Source organism: Tupaia chinensis, unplaced genomic scaffold (genome assembly GCF_000334495.1).
Source record: "Tupaia chinensis unplaced genomic scaffold, TupChi_1.0 Scaffold143836_1, whole genome shotgun sequence".
Lineage (NCBI taxonomy): Eukaryota > Metazoa > Chordata > Mammalia > Scandentia > Tupaiidae > Tupaia > Tupaia belangeri.
The window spans coordinates 999,466-1,014,277 of NW_006203686.1; the positions used below are offsets into that span (position 1 = coordinate 999,466).

Sequence of the window (14,812 nt, forward strand, 5' to 3'; positions counted from 1 at the left end):
TGTTAAATAGTTCTCCAAGGAAGATTTACAAATGTCCAAAAAGCGTAGGAAAAAAAATGTTTCATGTCTCTTCTCATAAGGGAAGTGTATATTGAAACCATAATGAGGTACCATTTAATCCCAGTTAGAATGGCTAAAATCCACAAAATAAAGAATGACAAGTGCTGGTGAGGCTGTGATGAAAAGGGAACCCTCCTACACTGCTGGTGGGAATGTAAATTAGCATAACCTCTGTGGAAAACAATATGTAGGTTCCTCAAAAAACCTACAAATAAAATTACCTTATGACCCAGTAATCCCACTTGTTGGTATTTATCCAAAGGATAAGAAAACAGTTGGAAAGAAGCTCATCCATGTTTATTGTAGCAGCCATGTTTCTTGCACAGTTGCTAAGACACAAAATCAACCTAAGTGTCCAAAAACTGATGACTAGGTTGAAAAACTGTGGCATATATGTACTATGGATTATTAGTTAGTCATAAGAAACAATGAGACTTTATCATTTGATTCAAAGTGGATGAATATAGAAGACTTAATGTTGAGTGAAGTTAGCCAGACTTTGAAAGATACACACTGTATATCTCCACTCAACATGTACTGAATGTCTGCACTCTATGGCAGAAGTTGAAAGATCCAAAGATATGGTAGTGCAGAGGTTAAGTGCAGAAGGTGGGTGTGAGGTGCAAAGGGAAGAAAGATTTAACAGAACAAAAAAATAAAGTTCTCTATTTAAAAAATGTATACTGCCACTTTTAGGTTTTTTGATTCATTGTCTTTTTTAATTTATATATATATAACCTGAAATTCATGTTTATATATATAAACTGAAAAAGAGAGAAACTATGCCATTTAACTTTTTTGGTTACATTAGTTTGTATACAAAAACTCCTATTGATCATTGCAAACAAACTGTATTTTATTCTGTTAAATTATTTGGCCTTAAATTTTAAAACTATTTAAAAAAAGATGGAAGTCAGAGCCCAGGAAAACATCTGTCAAGAGGAGGCAACCATAAAGAGAAGAAGCTATGTATTAGATTAACTAATGTGACTTGTAATAAGAAATTGAGTTGATTCTTTTTAAAAGAAAAGTGGCTATTAGGTCTTCGATTTCTCTGAACCACAATTTATAATTTAGCAACAACCCGTACAGGAATATTTATAACAGCTCTATTCATAATAGCCAAACACTGGAAACAACTCAAGTGTCTTTCAATGGGTAAATAGTTAAACTCTGGTACATCCATACAATGAAATATAACTCAGCAATAAAAAAGGAGTGAACTACTGAGACTCACATTAGCTTAGATGGATCTCAAGGGAATTATACTGAGTAGAAAAAAAGGCCATCTCAAAAAGTTATAATTACATGTCTAGATTTTTTTTTCAAAATTACAGCAAAATAGAGATAGTGATTGCATAGGTTATGTGTTGGTGGAGGGGAAACTGAGTGTAGGTACACAAGAGTAGTGTGAAAATGTTTGTGGTAATGGCACAGTTCTGTATCTTGACTGTGATTGTGGTCACATGAATACCCATGTGATAAAATTGCAGAGAATTTTAGGGATCAGCAGTTAGCATAATGGCTATGTCACTGGACTCCCACGTAGTTGACCGCGGTTCAAGTCCCAGACCCGGTGACTTAAACTCATGTGGGGCACATGTGCATGTGTGCCCAAGAACCTTAGAGGAGAATGGAGGAGAAGGGATTACAACATGGCCATTCCCCCTGGGGGGTGATTCCTCATTTTCTGTCTCTCTGTCTCTATCTTCCTGGTGAGTGCACGTGCCCTATAACAAAAACCTCTCCAAAAAAAAAAAGCAGAGAATTTTATACACACAAACACGTGTGAGTGTTTGTAAAGCCCGTGAAAGCTAAGTAAATCTCTATGGATTGTAATGTCAGTTTCCTGGTTTTGATAGGCTACTGTGGTTATCACCATTGGAGGAGGCTGGGTGCAGAGTATGTGGGATCTCTTTGTCAATTATTTTTGCAACATACTATGTATCTGTAATTCTATTTTTTTTTTTTTTTTGTAAGTACTGCCCGATGGCAGTGCTGCAGTAAAGTGTAACACTCTGCAGGGCTGGCCCACAGGGAAGGTTCTTGGTTTGTGTCTGGAGACCTTTTTGAGTACAGTGGATGCACGTGTGCTCATGATCCAGGGCTGACTGAGGGCTGGAGGTAGGTCACAGCATCAAGACCTTATTGGGGACAGGGAGGCAAATGTCTCTCTGTCTCTCTGTCTTTCTCTGTGTCATGGAAGAAAGAAAGTAAAGAGATGTTGAGCAAAAATAGGCCCTACAGATAACAGCTCTAGCAGAAAATTCAAGAACATGTTTCTCAGAAGCTCAGTGAAGAAGTGGGCCAGACATTGAAATCTTTCCTCAAAATAAACACAGAGGCACAAAATAAGAAACAACTGATTTTCTGCAAATCAAACCAGTTCTGATTTAGATCCCTCTGCTCTAGCTATAGGGTCTTCTGCCTCCCAAGTCCACAAAGCAGGCTTCATGGCCTTAATGAGCCAACTGGTATACTGACCATTTTATTTTAAAATGATACCACATTTTATTTTAAAAGCCCAGTACATGGCATAGTGGTTAAGGCACTGGATTTCCATATGGCTGACCATGGTTTAAATCCCAGACCTGGTGGCTTGAAAATCACATCACAGGGACCAGCAGATGGTATAGTGGTTATGTTACTGGACTCCCAAATGGCCTACTATGGGCAGTTCAACTCCCAGACCCAGTGGCTTAAAAGAAATCACACCAGAGAATGGAGGAGAAGGGATTGCAGTATAGCCATCCCCCTTGGGGGATGATTTCTCACCTCCCCTCTCACGGTGTCTGTCTTTCTCTCTCCCACGAGAGCACATGCCCTAAGGCAAAACACCTCTCCAAACAATAAAAAGAAAAGAAAAGAAAGAAAGAAAGAAAGAAAGAAAGAAAGAAAGAAAGAAAGAAAGAAAGAAAGAAAGAGAAAGAGAAACAGAGAGAGAGAGAGAGAGAGAGAGAGAGAGAGAGAGGAAGGAAGGAAGGAAGGAAGGAAGGAAGGAAGGAAGGAAGGAAGGAAGGAAGAAAGAAAGAAAGAAAGAAAGAAAGAAAGAAAGAAAGAAAGAAAGAAAGAAAGAAAGAAAGAAAGAAAGAAAGAAAGAAAGGAAGAAAGAAAGAAAGAGAAAGAAAGGTGTATGTGTGTATGTGCCCAAAATCCTGAGAGGAGAAGGGATGTGGGTGGCCATCCCCTCAGGGGGTGATTCTCATTTTCCCTCTCTCTGTCTCTCTGTCATGTACCCTATGACAAAAACAAAACAAAACAAAACAAAAAAGTCTACAGCAGTCATGGCAAGGAGTAGGGGATGTTACAGACTTAGACGATGCACTCGTTATTGTACTTTTGTTAAACTACAGCTTACAATTAATCTCTCTTTTTTTTTGTAGGCACGCAGTTCTTTCAGAGTTTTTGTTAAAAGATTGCTTTTTCGAATTCATGTTTTACTTTTCCTGATGGTAAAATGTTAGTCTAGTTAGAAAGCTAGATGGCAGTTTGAAGTTTTGATGACAGTTTGCATTTTCTGATCTGACCACAAGAGGGCCTCTTTGATTCTCAGGAGTAGAAAAGTAGCAAAGCAATCTTTTATTTGAATTTGCCAATACTTTATAAAAGAAAATGAATTGTACTCCGAAGCATCCCTGCAAATATCAATATTTGATTAGCAATACAATTTTATGAAATGTGAAGTTTATTGAAGACCCTCTTTGATATATACTTCAAAGTTTGTTTCTTATTTTACAATCTGGCATTCTACCTGATAGGAATCAGCCCAAGACTTACAAAGCATGTTCATGATTCCATTTCCCAGTTGGTGGATGAAGTAGGGCAAAGTGCCTTCTTTATTTTTGTTCATTTCATTGTTAACTCATACAGTTCAGCATACTGCTGTGTTTCAGTAAGAGCTCTGTAGCCAAAAGCCTCCCATTCATTATTGAAGATAATTCTGTCATACTAGAAAATGCACCTCTCCAAGTGCACCCTTTACTCTCATACCAAACCCTATTTATAGGTTTCAGTCCATCTGAAAGCAAAGCAAATGTTGGGAAAGAAAGTTTCCTATTCCTCCTGAGATGCGACCCAAAGTTTCAGGAGAAGGTTTAGAAGTCAGGTTCCTGGAATGCTGGATAAAGAAGCTCTTTGGACATGTAGATTTCACAGTGCACTTTTGTCTTCACAATTTGCTTCCCTCATCCTCAACCCTGTCTTGAGTTCTCCTAATTCTTTATATGCTATTTTTTCAATTTAGGTCCTATTCTTCTATTATTTGTCTCTTTAGGACACAGAGCTAAAACATAATACCACATCAAGCCAGAGGTTGCCATTTTGGGGATTTATTGTCCAATTTGCAGAACTCTCTAAATTCTATTCACGTTTTGCAAAGCCAATGCAAATTAAACCAGAAGTATCCATTGTTAACTAGTCATCAGTCCCAAAGTTTTCTGAACCAAATCAAAATAGGCTTTCATCAAATTCCTTTATTTTTATAACCTAGAAATTACAACTGTAAACCAAATCGATGTGTATTTGCCACATTTTTTTTGTTGTTGCTAGAAGGAAACTAAGCTTGACTGTCCTTTGTATATGTTCACCTTCTTGGTGAGAACGAGGTAGCGACTGTTGCCTTCTCTGTCTCCAGCCTTGCCCTGCCTTCCCTGCCTTCAGAGTCCAGGGAGGAAAAGGCAGAGGAAGGATGAGACACAGGATGGGGCTGACAGGGTGTTGCTGGGAACAGGGCATTGCTGCTTCACTTTCCAGCACTGTCCCTACCTTACTGGCCACAACTCAAAGCAGCCAGATGGGCTTCTAGGAAACATGACCACAGCTTGCTTTGGAGAAGCATGGTGAGATTAAAAGGTACAACTGCTGAAAACACAAACTCTGTGTCTGCACATAGGACACCAAACTGCAAAACATGAGCTCCAGCTTCAAGACCCTAGTCTTCTATCACACGGCTCTGTGTACTGAACCGTTGGCCAAAACTCATTTCCTTGCTATGTGAAATAAAGCAAATATATACAATTATAGTGGGTATCGAATTTTTAAGGCTCATCTCAGCATGAACTTCAAACTAAGATGCAGTTTGAGCTATGCACAGCCCAACAATTATTGAGTCTTCCTGGGAAAATGAAGCCCTTAAGCCAAATTCTCTTCTCATGTGATTAAAAAGAATACTTTGTGCTTAAGACTAAGCTGAGAACCTCAGCTAGAATCTACAGGATATGACTTTTCTTTTTTAAAAGCATAAGAATATGACTAATATAAATCCATGAGGTCCTCCCAGGAGGTATATAATTTAAGAAATAGTTTAAGAGAAAGTTTTAGTGTTTGATATTTTCAAGGACATGTTCAAATGTCTCAGTCAAGTTCAGTCCGGCTAAGTGAGATAGGGCAGAGTTTGTTTTTCAGCTTGCCCTGACTCTCGTGAGGATTTGATGAGTGTGTTGTTTTGTGTGTCCTGTATGGTGTGTACTCAGCCCCTCTCACGCGACTTCATCGCAAAGCAAAAAGTAGCAGCCATCTGGGCACCTACTACAGGAGTGCCCAACACTCTGTAAGGCACGTCTTTATTCATGAAGTGAGGTCACTGGGGATCATCTCTATGGCTGTTGGGAACACCATGTGGATGCTTGGGGTCACACTGGTGGGGCTTTCTCCATTGGGCACAGCCCTCACGGGTCCTGCATGACTACCAAGTCTGTCTTGACAAGTCCGGGCTTTGTACAGTGGGAAGAGAGTGCAGTGGTCATCTCGATTACTCTTTCCTAGATGGCCTCTCATTCATAAAGATTAAAGACCTTTTTAACCTTTTTCCCTCATCTTCTTTTTTGCCATTTGTGCAGTCAGTTGCCTAGTCAACCCTCTTAGGAGCTATTGCCAAGCTCAGAATTGATGCGGAGGGAAGCCGGAGGAGAATGATGCACAATACAAGAAAGGGGGCTTCTGACAGGACAAGGCTGCAAAAGGATGCATAGCTGCACTAAGCGGCGGAGGTCCATTTTTCTCCTTCAAATGACACTCTTGGTAAAGGAATGAATTCATGCCGAACTGGGTGCTAACAGGCAGTCTGGTGCTACAACCCCAACATTTCCTAAGATATTTCAGGTCCATCTTTTCACTATGTGCCTCAGGGGGGACCTTGCAAATTTATGTTAGCCGTATTCTTATGTTTGAAAGTAATTATTTTGTCACAGGGTTTGTAATTTTGCAAGAGAAACAGCCATTTTCATTTTGAGGAGTTCCATTGAAGTCCATTCCATTAGTAATAACAGCAAATACCTGAAACTGGGTGATTTATAATAATTGAAGTATATGCTGTTCCCAGTTTGGAGGTCTAACGTCTGGAGACCACATGTGCTGGGGTCTTACAGAGTCCCGAGGCCTCACCTTCCAGGGTGAGAGCAGTGCAGAGCAGCTCCTTGTAAACCCACCAGGCTAGGCATGAGGGCCCCGCCCCAACGGCCCTAATCCTAATCTTTTCCTAAAGGCCCCACTATTCAACATCATAGTCGGATTAGGTCCCTCCACCCCTCTTAATTCCATCACAACCAAATCTTAAGGCACGAATTTACATTCAACCCCTACCAAATGCTTAAATAGGCACAGAAAAGTGAATAATTTGCCCGCAATGATAGAAAGGCTACCAGACGTTTATGCGTTTTTATCTTACCTATATTTCCTTTAAAAAAAGAAAAGTATCTGGTTTCTTGTAATACGCTATAGTTTGTCATGCTTATGAGATTTATTTTCTTGTTGGATCACGAGTTTGCGTACATAAGGGAAAAGAGGCTTAGGGAATTTTCAAAACCCTCCTTAAACAGTTAGGGTTATTAATTCTCATGAAAAGAAATATTTACTTAAAGAGTTGATTCATGATAGTATAACCTTGTGAATAAACATAGCATGAGTCTGAGTATGGGAAGGAAGGATGGTTAATTAGTAATGAAAAGACCGGAAATAAGAGAGCCTAACAGAGGAATCAGTGAAGTCTAGGATCAGGAGGAGGAGGGGTGACAACTATTAAGCTCCTCGCGTGGACAGACGTTATTTCATTTATCTCAACCACAGGTTAATACATATCTCCATCTTATAGATGTAAAAGCCGAGGCATGAACACAGTAGGTAAATTAATTTGGGTCCACACAGGTAAGATGATAGATCGACCACAGTAATCAATCCACAACAGATGGACAGTTGAATCCTAGGGTCATCTCAGGAAAGACTTCATCCTACTTTACATACTATAATGAAAAAAATAACCTAATATATAATAAAACAAAACCCGATCTATTTGGATGGGGTGAGAGAGCTGGTCTGAACTTTAGACCCAGCTTTGCTGCTGGTTGACAGTTTAGCCTTAAGGAAAACACCTTACCTGGACCTCCATTTCAGGAGATAATAAGGTTCAGGCAAGATACAAGTCCACCACTTTTTGTTTGGAACAAATAACATTTATTCTGCCCATTTCAATAACCCAAACCAATCTAGGAATTTGTCTTCCTCCTGTGTTGGTGCTGGTGTGGAGAGGACCCCACTGGGCTCTGGGATCTATAAGAAATCAATTAAAATTTAATGGGGGTGACCAGCAAATGGTATAATGGTTATTTCACTGGGCTCCCATGTAGTCGACAGTGGTTTGAGTCCTGGACCTGGTGGCTTAAAACTCATGCTGGGCACATGTGCATGCATGCCCAAAATCCCAAGAGGAGAATGGAAGAGAAGGGTTGTGGCGTGGCCATCCCTCCCTGGAGGGGGTTGATTTCTCTCTTTCTGGCTTTCTGTTTTTCTCTGTCTCTCCAGTGAGCACACGTGCCCCATAGCACGTGGGCCAGATGATGGTGCAGTAGTAAAATGAGGCATTCTGGGAGGCAGCTCCACGTGGGAAGCTACCTGGTTCAAGTTTAGAGAGCATAAAAAGAGGGCATGGGAATGTGTATCCTCCCACCACCCAGACTGGTGACAGCTGGGAGTGGATCACAGCACCAAGACCCTGTTGGGGGAACTGACTCTCTTTCTGTATCACTCATAAAAGAAATAAAAAAGTAAACTTAAAAAAATAAAATAAAAACTTTAATAAACAGGATATAATGGAAAGCAAATGTGTTTGCATAGAAATGGGCTTTATTGTGCTCACCTCAAGCATTATTAATGAATGAATTAATTAAGGCATAATTTAATATCATAAGATGCCCAGATTTTTAGTGGAGTTTAGTGATTCAGTGGAGTTTGACAACTGTATCTACATATGTGAGCTCTTGAAAAAGTCCATGGAAAATGTATGTTAGGAAAAAAAATGTACATGGGTTTTTTTTTTCACCAAAACTAACTCATATGTTAATTCCAATTTTCTACAGACTTTTTGATGTCACCTTGTACTTAAACCACCACCTAAATCAAGTTTTTAAAAATCTTTTCCACACCTAGAATGCTCCCCTGTGTCGCTGTCTACCACCACCCTACCCAGGAAGGTCACCACTGTTCTGAGGGCAGTCACCATGGTTAATTTTTCCTGTACTGGTACTCCATGTGGAATCATATCTGAGAATCCATTTTCTATGCTAGGGGAACATCTCTATTTCCAGGAGGCAGATGACAAGTTATTTTCCTATGAACTGTGGAGTCAGGGGGGCCCATTGGCGGGCAGAGGGAAGGCCAGATGGGATGTTGGTATTCATTTCTTCTCCCCCAGAAACTTATAAAGTCCTTGAAAAGAAGATCTGGTTCTTTTATAGGGTTTAACAATAAAGTGTCCATATTAATTTCTCAACGAATATTTACTTAATTAGGTGTTACTTTTGCACCTCTACATTCACTTTTTTATTCATACAAGCATTCATTCAATAAACACTTAAGAGTGTCTAACTATGTGCTTGGGGCTGTATAGGTTCTGATTGCAGGTAAGAGCCTCTGGAACTCATATTCGAGTTGGGGAGATAACTAACCTACTGCCAGTCACAAGACACAGAATTAATAATGTTCTGCAGGCTGGATCGTGAACCCAAGTATTCACTCACAGCTTACTATGTGCCAGGCTGTGCTTGATACTGTGACAATACAAAATGAATGAGGCGGGCCAGCCATGGCAAGGTAGTTAAGGTCATTGTATTCCACCTGGCTGACTGGTCGAGTCCTGGACCCAGTGGCTTGAAAAACACTCTAGGCAGAGAAGAGAATGGAAGAGGAGAAATTGTGGCATGGCCATGCCTCCTTGGGAGTGCTTTCTCTCATTCTCTCGTTCTCTTCCTCTCTCTCCAGTAAGTTTGCAAGCCCTATAGCAAAAAAATTCTTAAAAAAAAAAAAAAGGCAAAGATGTTCTCCAGGAATTTACCTTTTAGTGGTTATTGCTCTTAGCAAGAAATCTCAGCTTTCAGAAAAACTCTAATTTCCCCAGCGTGATTGAGCGTGGGAAAAACAACATCAAGGCCTCTTTCGCATCAAATCCACATTTTGGTAAGTTTTTACAACCACATCTCAAGCTGCTTTGAATGGGAGCCAGTGGATAGAGAGGTGGAACCAACCCGCTCTGGCCAGCCAAGGTGGAAAGACTTCTCTCCTACAATATTTCAAGTACTTCACAGTCTCTTGGTCAGTTAGCTGTCAGCAGAGGCTTAAGACAACAAACTACATGTTAGACAGTATACTCTGGGGATTTTGACAGTTGCTGAGTAACATGCCCAAAGTGTCCCCAGTTAATAAAATCAACGCCCACTCCTCCTAACACCCTTCCTCCAATACACACACTCTCTTCTCTCTTTCTCTCTCTCTCTCTCTCAGTTAACCATTGTAGCTACCAGGAGACAAAAGGTTTCAGATGTGTCCATCAGATGAAATGTTTGATATCACAGGACGGCACAGAGCCAGAACAATCGGCTCCCCTTCGGCCAAAACTTTCCCATTAGTGTATCAGAAATGTGCCGGCTCTGGTTGCAGAATAAGTAAACAGGACATAATGGGTTTTCAATAAATGCTCCCGAGCCAGACTCTGAGTCTATTTGGAGAGGTTTATTTGACACGTGGAGCCTGCTGGGGGAATTGAGGACAGAAAGGTAAGAGGAGTTGAAGTTCACCAGTGGAAACGGGCACGTGGGGGTGGGTTGCAACCCACACGCAACTGTGAAGAGGTGAGACTGTTCAAATTGGAACAGCCCAAGAAGCCAGGACAGCACCTTTGTCTGAAACATCCAGGCTGTCAGAATAATTAGAATTTTAGAGGGAGATGAGACTTTTTTTTCTCCTGACTTTGTTTTGTTTTTCTTTTTCATTTGGGGGAGGACCTGAGATTTTGTTTTTGTTTTGTCTTGTTTTGTTTTAGGAGCTCTGAAGCTAAGTATAGCGAAGGATCTAAAAATCACACACCTGGTCTCAGCAGAACTTAACTACAGAGCTCTTTCTCTCTCTCTCTCTCTCAGTTAACCATTGTAGCTACCAGGAGACAAAAGGTTTCAGATGTGTCCATCAGATGAAATGTTTGATATCACAGGACGGCACAGAGCCAGAACAATCGGCTCCCCTTCGGCCAAAACTTTCCCATTAGTGTATCAGAAATGTGCCGGCTCTGGTTGCAGAATAAGTAAACAGGACATAATGGGTTTTCAATAAATGCTCCCGAGCCAGACTCTGAGTCTATTTGGAGAGGTTTATTTGACACGTGGAGCCTGCTGGGGGAATTGAGGACAGAAAGGTAAGAGGAGTTGAAGTTCACCAGTGGAAACGGACACGTGGGGGTGGGTTGCAACCCACACGCAACTGTGAAGAGGTGAGACTGTTCAAATTGGAACAGCCCAAGAAGCCAGGACAGCACCTTTGTCTGAAACATCCAGGCTGTCAGAATAATTAGAATTTTAGAGGGAGATGAGACTTTTTTTTCTCCTGACTTTGTTTTGTTTTTCTTTTTCATTTGGGGGAGGACCTGAGATTTTGTTTTTGTTTTGTCTTGTTTTGTTTTAGGAGCTCTGAAGCTAAGTATAGCGAAGGATCTAAAAATCACACACCTGGTCTCAGCAGAACTTAACTACAGAGCTCTCAATTTCCAGTCCCGAGTGTTTTCTAATTTATTTTGTCCCTTCATTTCTCTGCTATGTACATAGCCCTGGGGTGCAATTAAATTTGGGATCAAGAAAAAAATATGTACGAAATTAGTTTTGTCGTGACTGAATGTCTTCTTGATTTTAACAAAAATTAATTAAGTTACCTATTCCATTGTGCCATGGAACTTATTTTAACTTAGACTTCTTTTTTTTTTTTTTTTTTTTTGTGAGAAAGAGAGATTTTTCCTATAGGACGCATGTGTTCAACAGAGAGACAGAAAGCGAAAAATCACCCTCAGGGTGATGACCACATCACAATTCCTTCTCTTCCATTCTCTCAGAATCTTGGGTACACATGCACACGTGCCAGCATGAGTTTTAACCCCCGGGTCTGGGATGTGAACCACAGTTGACTACATGGGAGTCCAGTGACATAACTATTACGCCATCTGCTGGGCCCCCAGTCTAGACTTCTTTAAGACATGGAAGGCAGGGAGCCAGCATGTGGCATGGTGATTAAAGACTCTGGACTCCCACGTGGCTGACCATGGTTCGAGTCTCAGATCTGGCAGCTTGCTTTCTCACTTTCTCTCTCTCTCTGTCTTTCTCTGGTCAAATTAAAACAAATAATAATAATTAATAAAGTTAAAGTAATTCTTTAAGAAAAAAGACACGGAAGGCAGAACGACTAGGAACAAGAGACTTTATCCTCAGACAAAACGTGGGGTCCCCTCCTCTAAAGCCCAGATGAGCTGTAGAACAGACTATCCTTGGAGACTTTGGCTGGTCTTCCTGCTCCCCGGGTATTAAGGCTCCTCTAACGAGTTAATAAAATAATCAGCAGAAGGCTGTCACCTTGGGAATACAATCCAAACATTGTTTCCTAGTGCCTGCGTGTCTTGGGTCAGGTTCCCTAGAAGCAGGGCCTAAGATCAGGATCCTGGTACACACGGTTTATTGTGGGAATGAATCATGCTCTTCAGGAAAAATGTGGGAGTCTATTCGTGTTTTAGGGCTGGCTACCAAAATACCTCAGACTGACTCCCTTCAGCAGTGGGAATTTATTTTCTCACAGTCCCAGAGGGTAGAAACCTGAGAGCACGGTGTCTACAGGCTTCGTTCCCCTGAGTCCGCTCGCTTTTTTCGTTCTTTTCTTTCTTGCCTTCTTTCTTCGCTGCTTTTTGCAATTTGCCAGGAGAGGGACCAGCAGATGGCATAATGGTTATGTCACTGGACTCACACGTAGTTGACTGCGGGTCAAGTCCTGGACCCAGCGGTTTAAAACTGATGCCAGGTGCATGTGCAAGAGTGTCCAAAATCCAAAGAGGAGAATGGAGGAGAAGGGACTGTGGTGTGGCCATCTCCTCGGGTGGGAGGGATATTTCTTGCTTTCTATCTCCCTGTCTCTCTCTGTCTCCCTGGCAAGCACATGAACCCTTTAGCAAAAATCTCTCTTAAAAATAAATTTGCCTGAAGGTGCATACACTTGTCAGAGGTGAAGAGCGTAAAAAAGCATCCACCATGGGATTGTCATGAAGCAACCCCTTCTCCTCCATCTCTCCCTCCTTTTGGCAATTTGGGCACACATGCACACACATCTGGCATGTTTTCTAAGACAACAGGTCCAGGATTTGAACTGTTGCGTCTGCCTTGACCACTAAGCCACAGGCCAGACCACTGAGGGGTCTCTCCTCAGCTTGTGGCTGGCCCCCTTCCTGCCATGTCCTCACATGGGCTCTCTTCTGTGCACGTGCACCCTGGTGTCTCTCTGTGTGCCCTCATCTCCTCTCCTTATAAGGACATCAGTGAGATCGAATTAAGGCCCATCCTGACAGCACATTCTAACTTAATGACCTCATTTAAGGCCCTACCTCCAAATAGACTCGAATTCGTATTTGGGGGTTGGGGGTTTGGACTTTAATAATACACTGGGGGGAGATAACTCAGCCCTCAACAGAATGAAAAGAGGACAAAGACATGGAAGGAAGGGAGGAGGAAGTGGTCTCCAGGAAAGTCCAGTCTTGGCCTGGTCCACAGGTGATGGAGACAGGGGTGACTGCACCACAGAGTTGTCTCTCCCTGAAGCACAGAGGTTGGTCTCTCTAACATGACATTTGTTCACTAGCAAGCCCCAAAGCCTGTGTGCTAGAGTGAGAGGGATCTTGGAGAGCCTACCCAGACATCTCCAGGCAGGACAGCTGCTGGGAGTCCAGAGCACTTTCCAAGAGGGTCACACAGGTGTGAGCCACTCAAGCAACTGGGGAACAGCCACCAGCACAAAGAGGGTAGGATGAGGCACCATCACTAGCCACAATGCGGGCTTCCTCAGCCCCTCGGCAAGCTACTGAAGCTTACCAGTCCTCTGTCTCCAAACAGTTATAAACACAGGGCACAGGAGAGCCACAGTGGAAAGGTCAGGGACATTTGCTGAGGGAGGCACAGGCCAGACCCCTCCCAGCCCACTTGCCCAAGCCCAAGCCCTTGACTTCCAGTCGGTTACTGCATCTATCAGCCCTGCCTCTCCATTAGCTTTCAAATCCATGTTCTCTCCATTCTCACTGCACTTACCTTAGTCCCGAGATCCTTCACTTCTTACCCCATTAGTAACGAAGTTCTTTTCAGATCTCTCTGCCTCTAGCCTATATCCACCCAACTGGGTCTCACACAGCAGCCAAATATGAGCAATTCACCTCCCACTTAACATCCTCCAATGGTCTCCCTTTACTCTGCGTGTATGTGTATGAAGAGTGTGTGTATGGATGGGAAGAGAAAGAGGAAAAGAAAGAGGTAGTTCTGTTAGGTTTTTCACCATGTCACAATCCTTCCTACATCAACCTCCCTGTCAGCTAGACCCAGGTTGTTTGGGTTGAACTGGGAACTGAACCCAAGCCCTGTGCAACTTCAGCCTTTCCTCTTGCACCACTATGGCTGGATCTAACCTTCTTTTACTCATTTTAAAAAAATTTTTTATTAATACATAATAATTATACATATTTGTGAGGATACAATGTGATTTTACAGCATAAGAATACAAGTTGCAGTAATGCATTCAGGATCCTTGGTAGACCACCCTCTCAAACCATTGGTCAATATTGTGTTGAGAACATTAACAATCCTCCCTTTTAGTTACTTTGAGATACACAGCAACTTGTTGCTGTCCATATTCACACCACTATATTTTATAATACTAAAAACTGCAATTCCTGTTATTTGTGGTTTACTTTCTTTAATCTACATTCCTCCACTCGTCACCACCTCAGTCCTACCCAGTGTCTAGAAGTTAGTCTTCTTCCCTCTATGAGGCCAGGTTTTTTTCAATTTCCACAAATGAGGGAGAACATGTAGTATTTCTCTTTCTGCACTTGGCTTGTTAAAAAATATGGACTGCTTCACAAATTTGCATGCCATCCTTGCACATGGACCATGCTAATCTTCTCTGTGTTTTTCCAATTTTAGTGAATAGTGAGTACCTTCCTTTTACCATTAAGGTAAAGTCCACTGATGGGGCCCTCCCTAATACAATCTGCTATGATTTGAATGTTTCCTCCCAAATTCAAGTGTTGGAAATATAATTCACAGTGCAATAGTATTGAGAGGTGAAACTTTTAAGAGGTGGGATCCTTCAAAAACATTATGAATGGATTAATGTCATGACCCTGGGAGTGGTTGGTTATCATAGCAGTGGACTCATGATAAAAGGCTGAGCCCTTCTGCCTTCATCCATGAGATGG

General features: G+C 41.8%; 1 non-coding gene across 1 annotated transcript; it reads right to left on the reverse strand.

Annotated features, from left to right (window-relative positions):
* Positions 1 to 14,454: 14,454 nt before the first annotated feature.
* On the reverse strand, positions 14,455 to 14,563 carry LOC114005466 (U6 spliceosomal RNA). Its single transcript, XR_003547319.1, has one exon. It is a non-coding gene; the product is annotated as a U6 spliceosomal RNA (small nuclear RNA).
* Between the last annotated feature and the right edge of the window lie 249 nt (positions 14,564 to 14,812).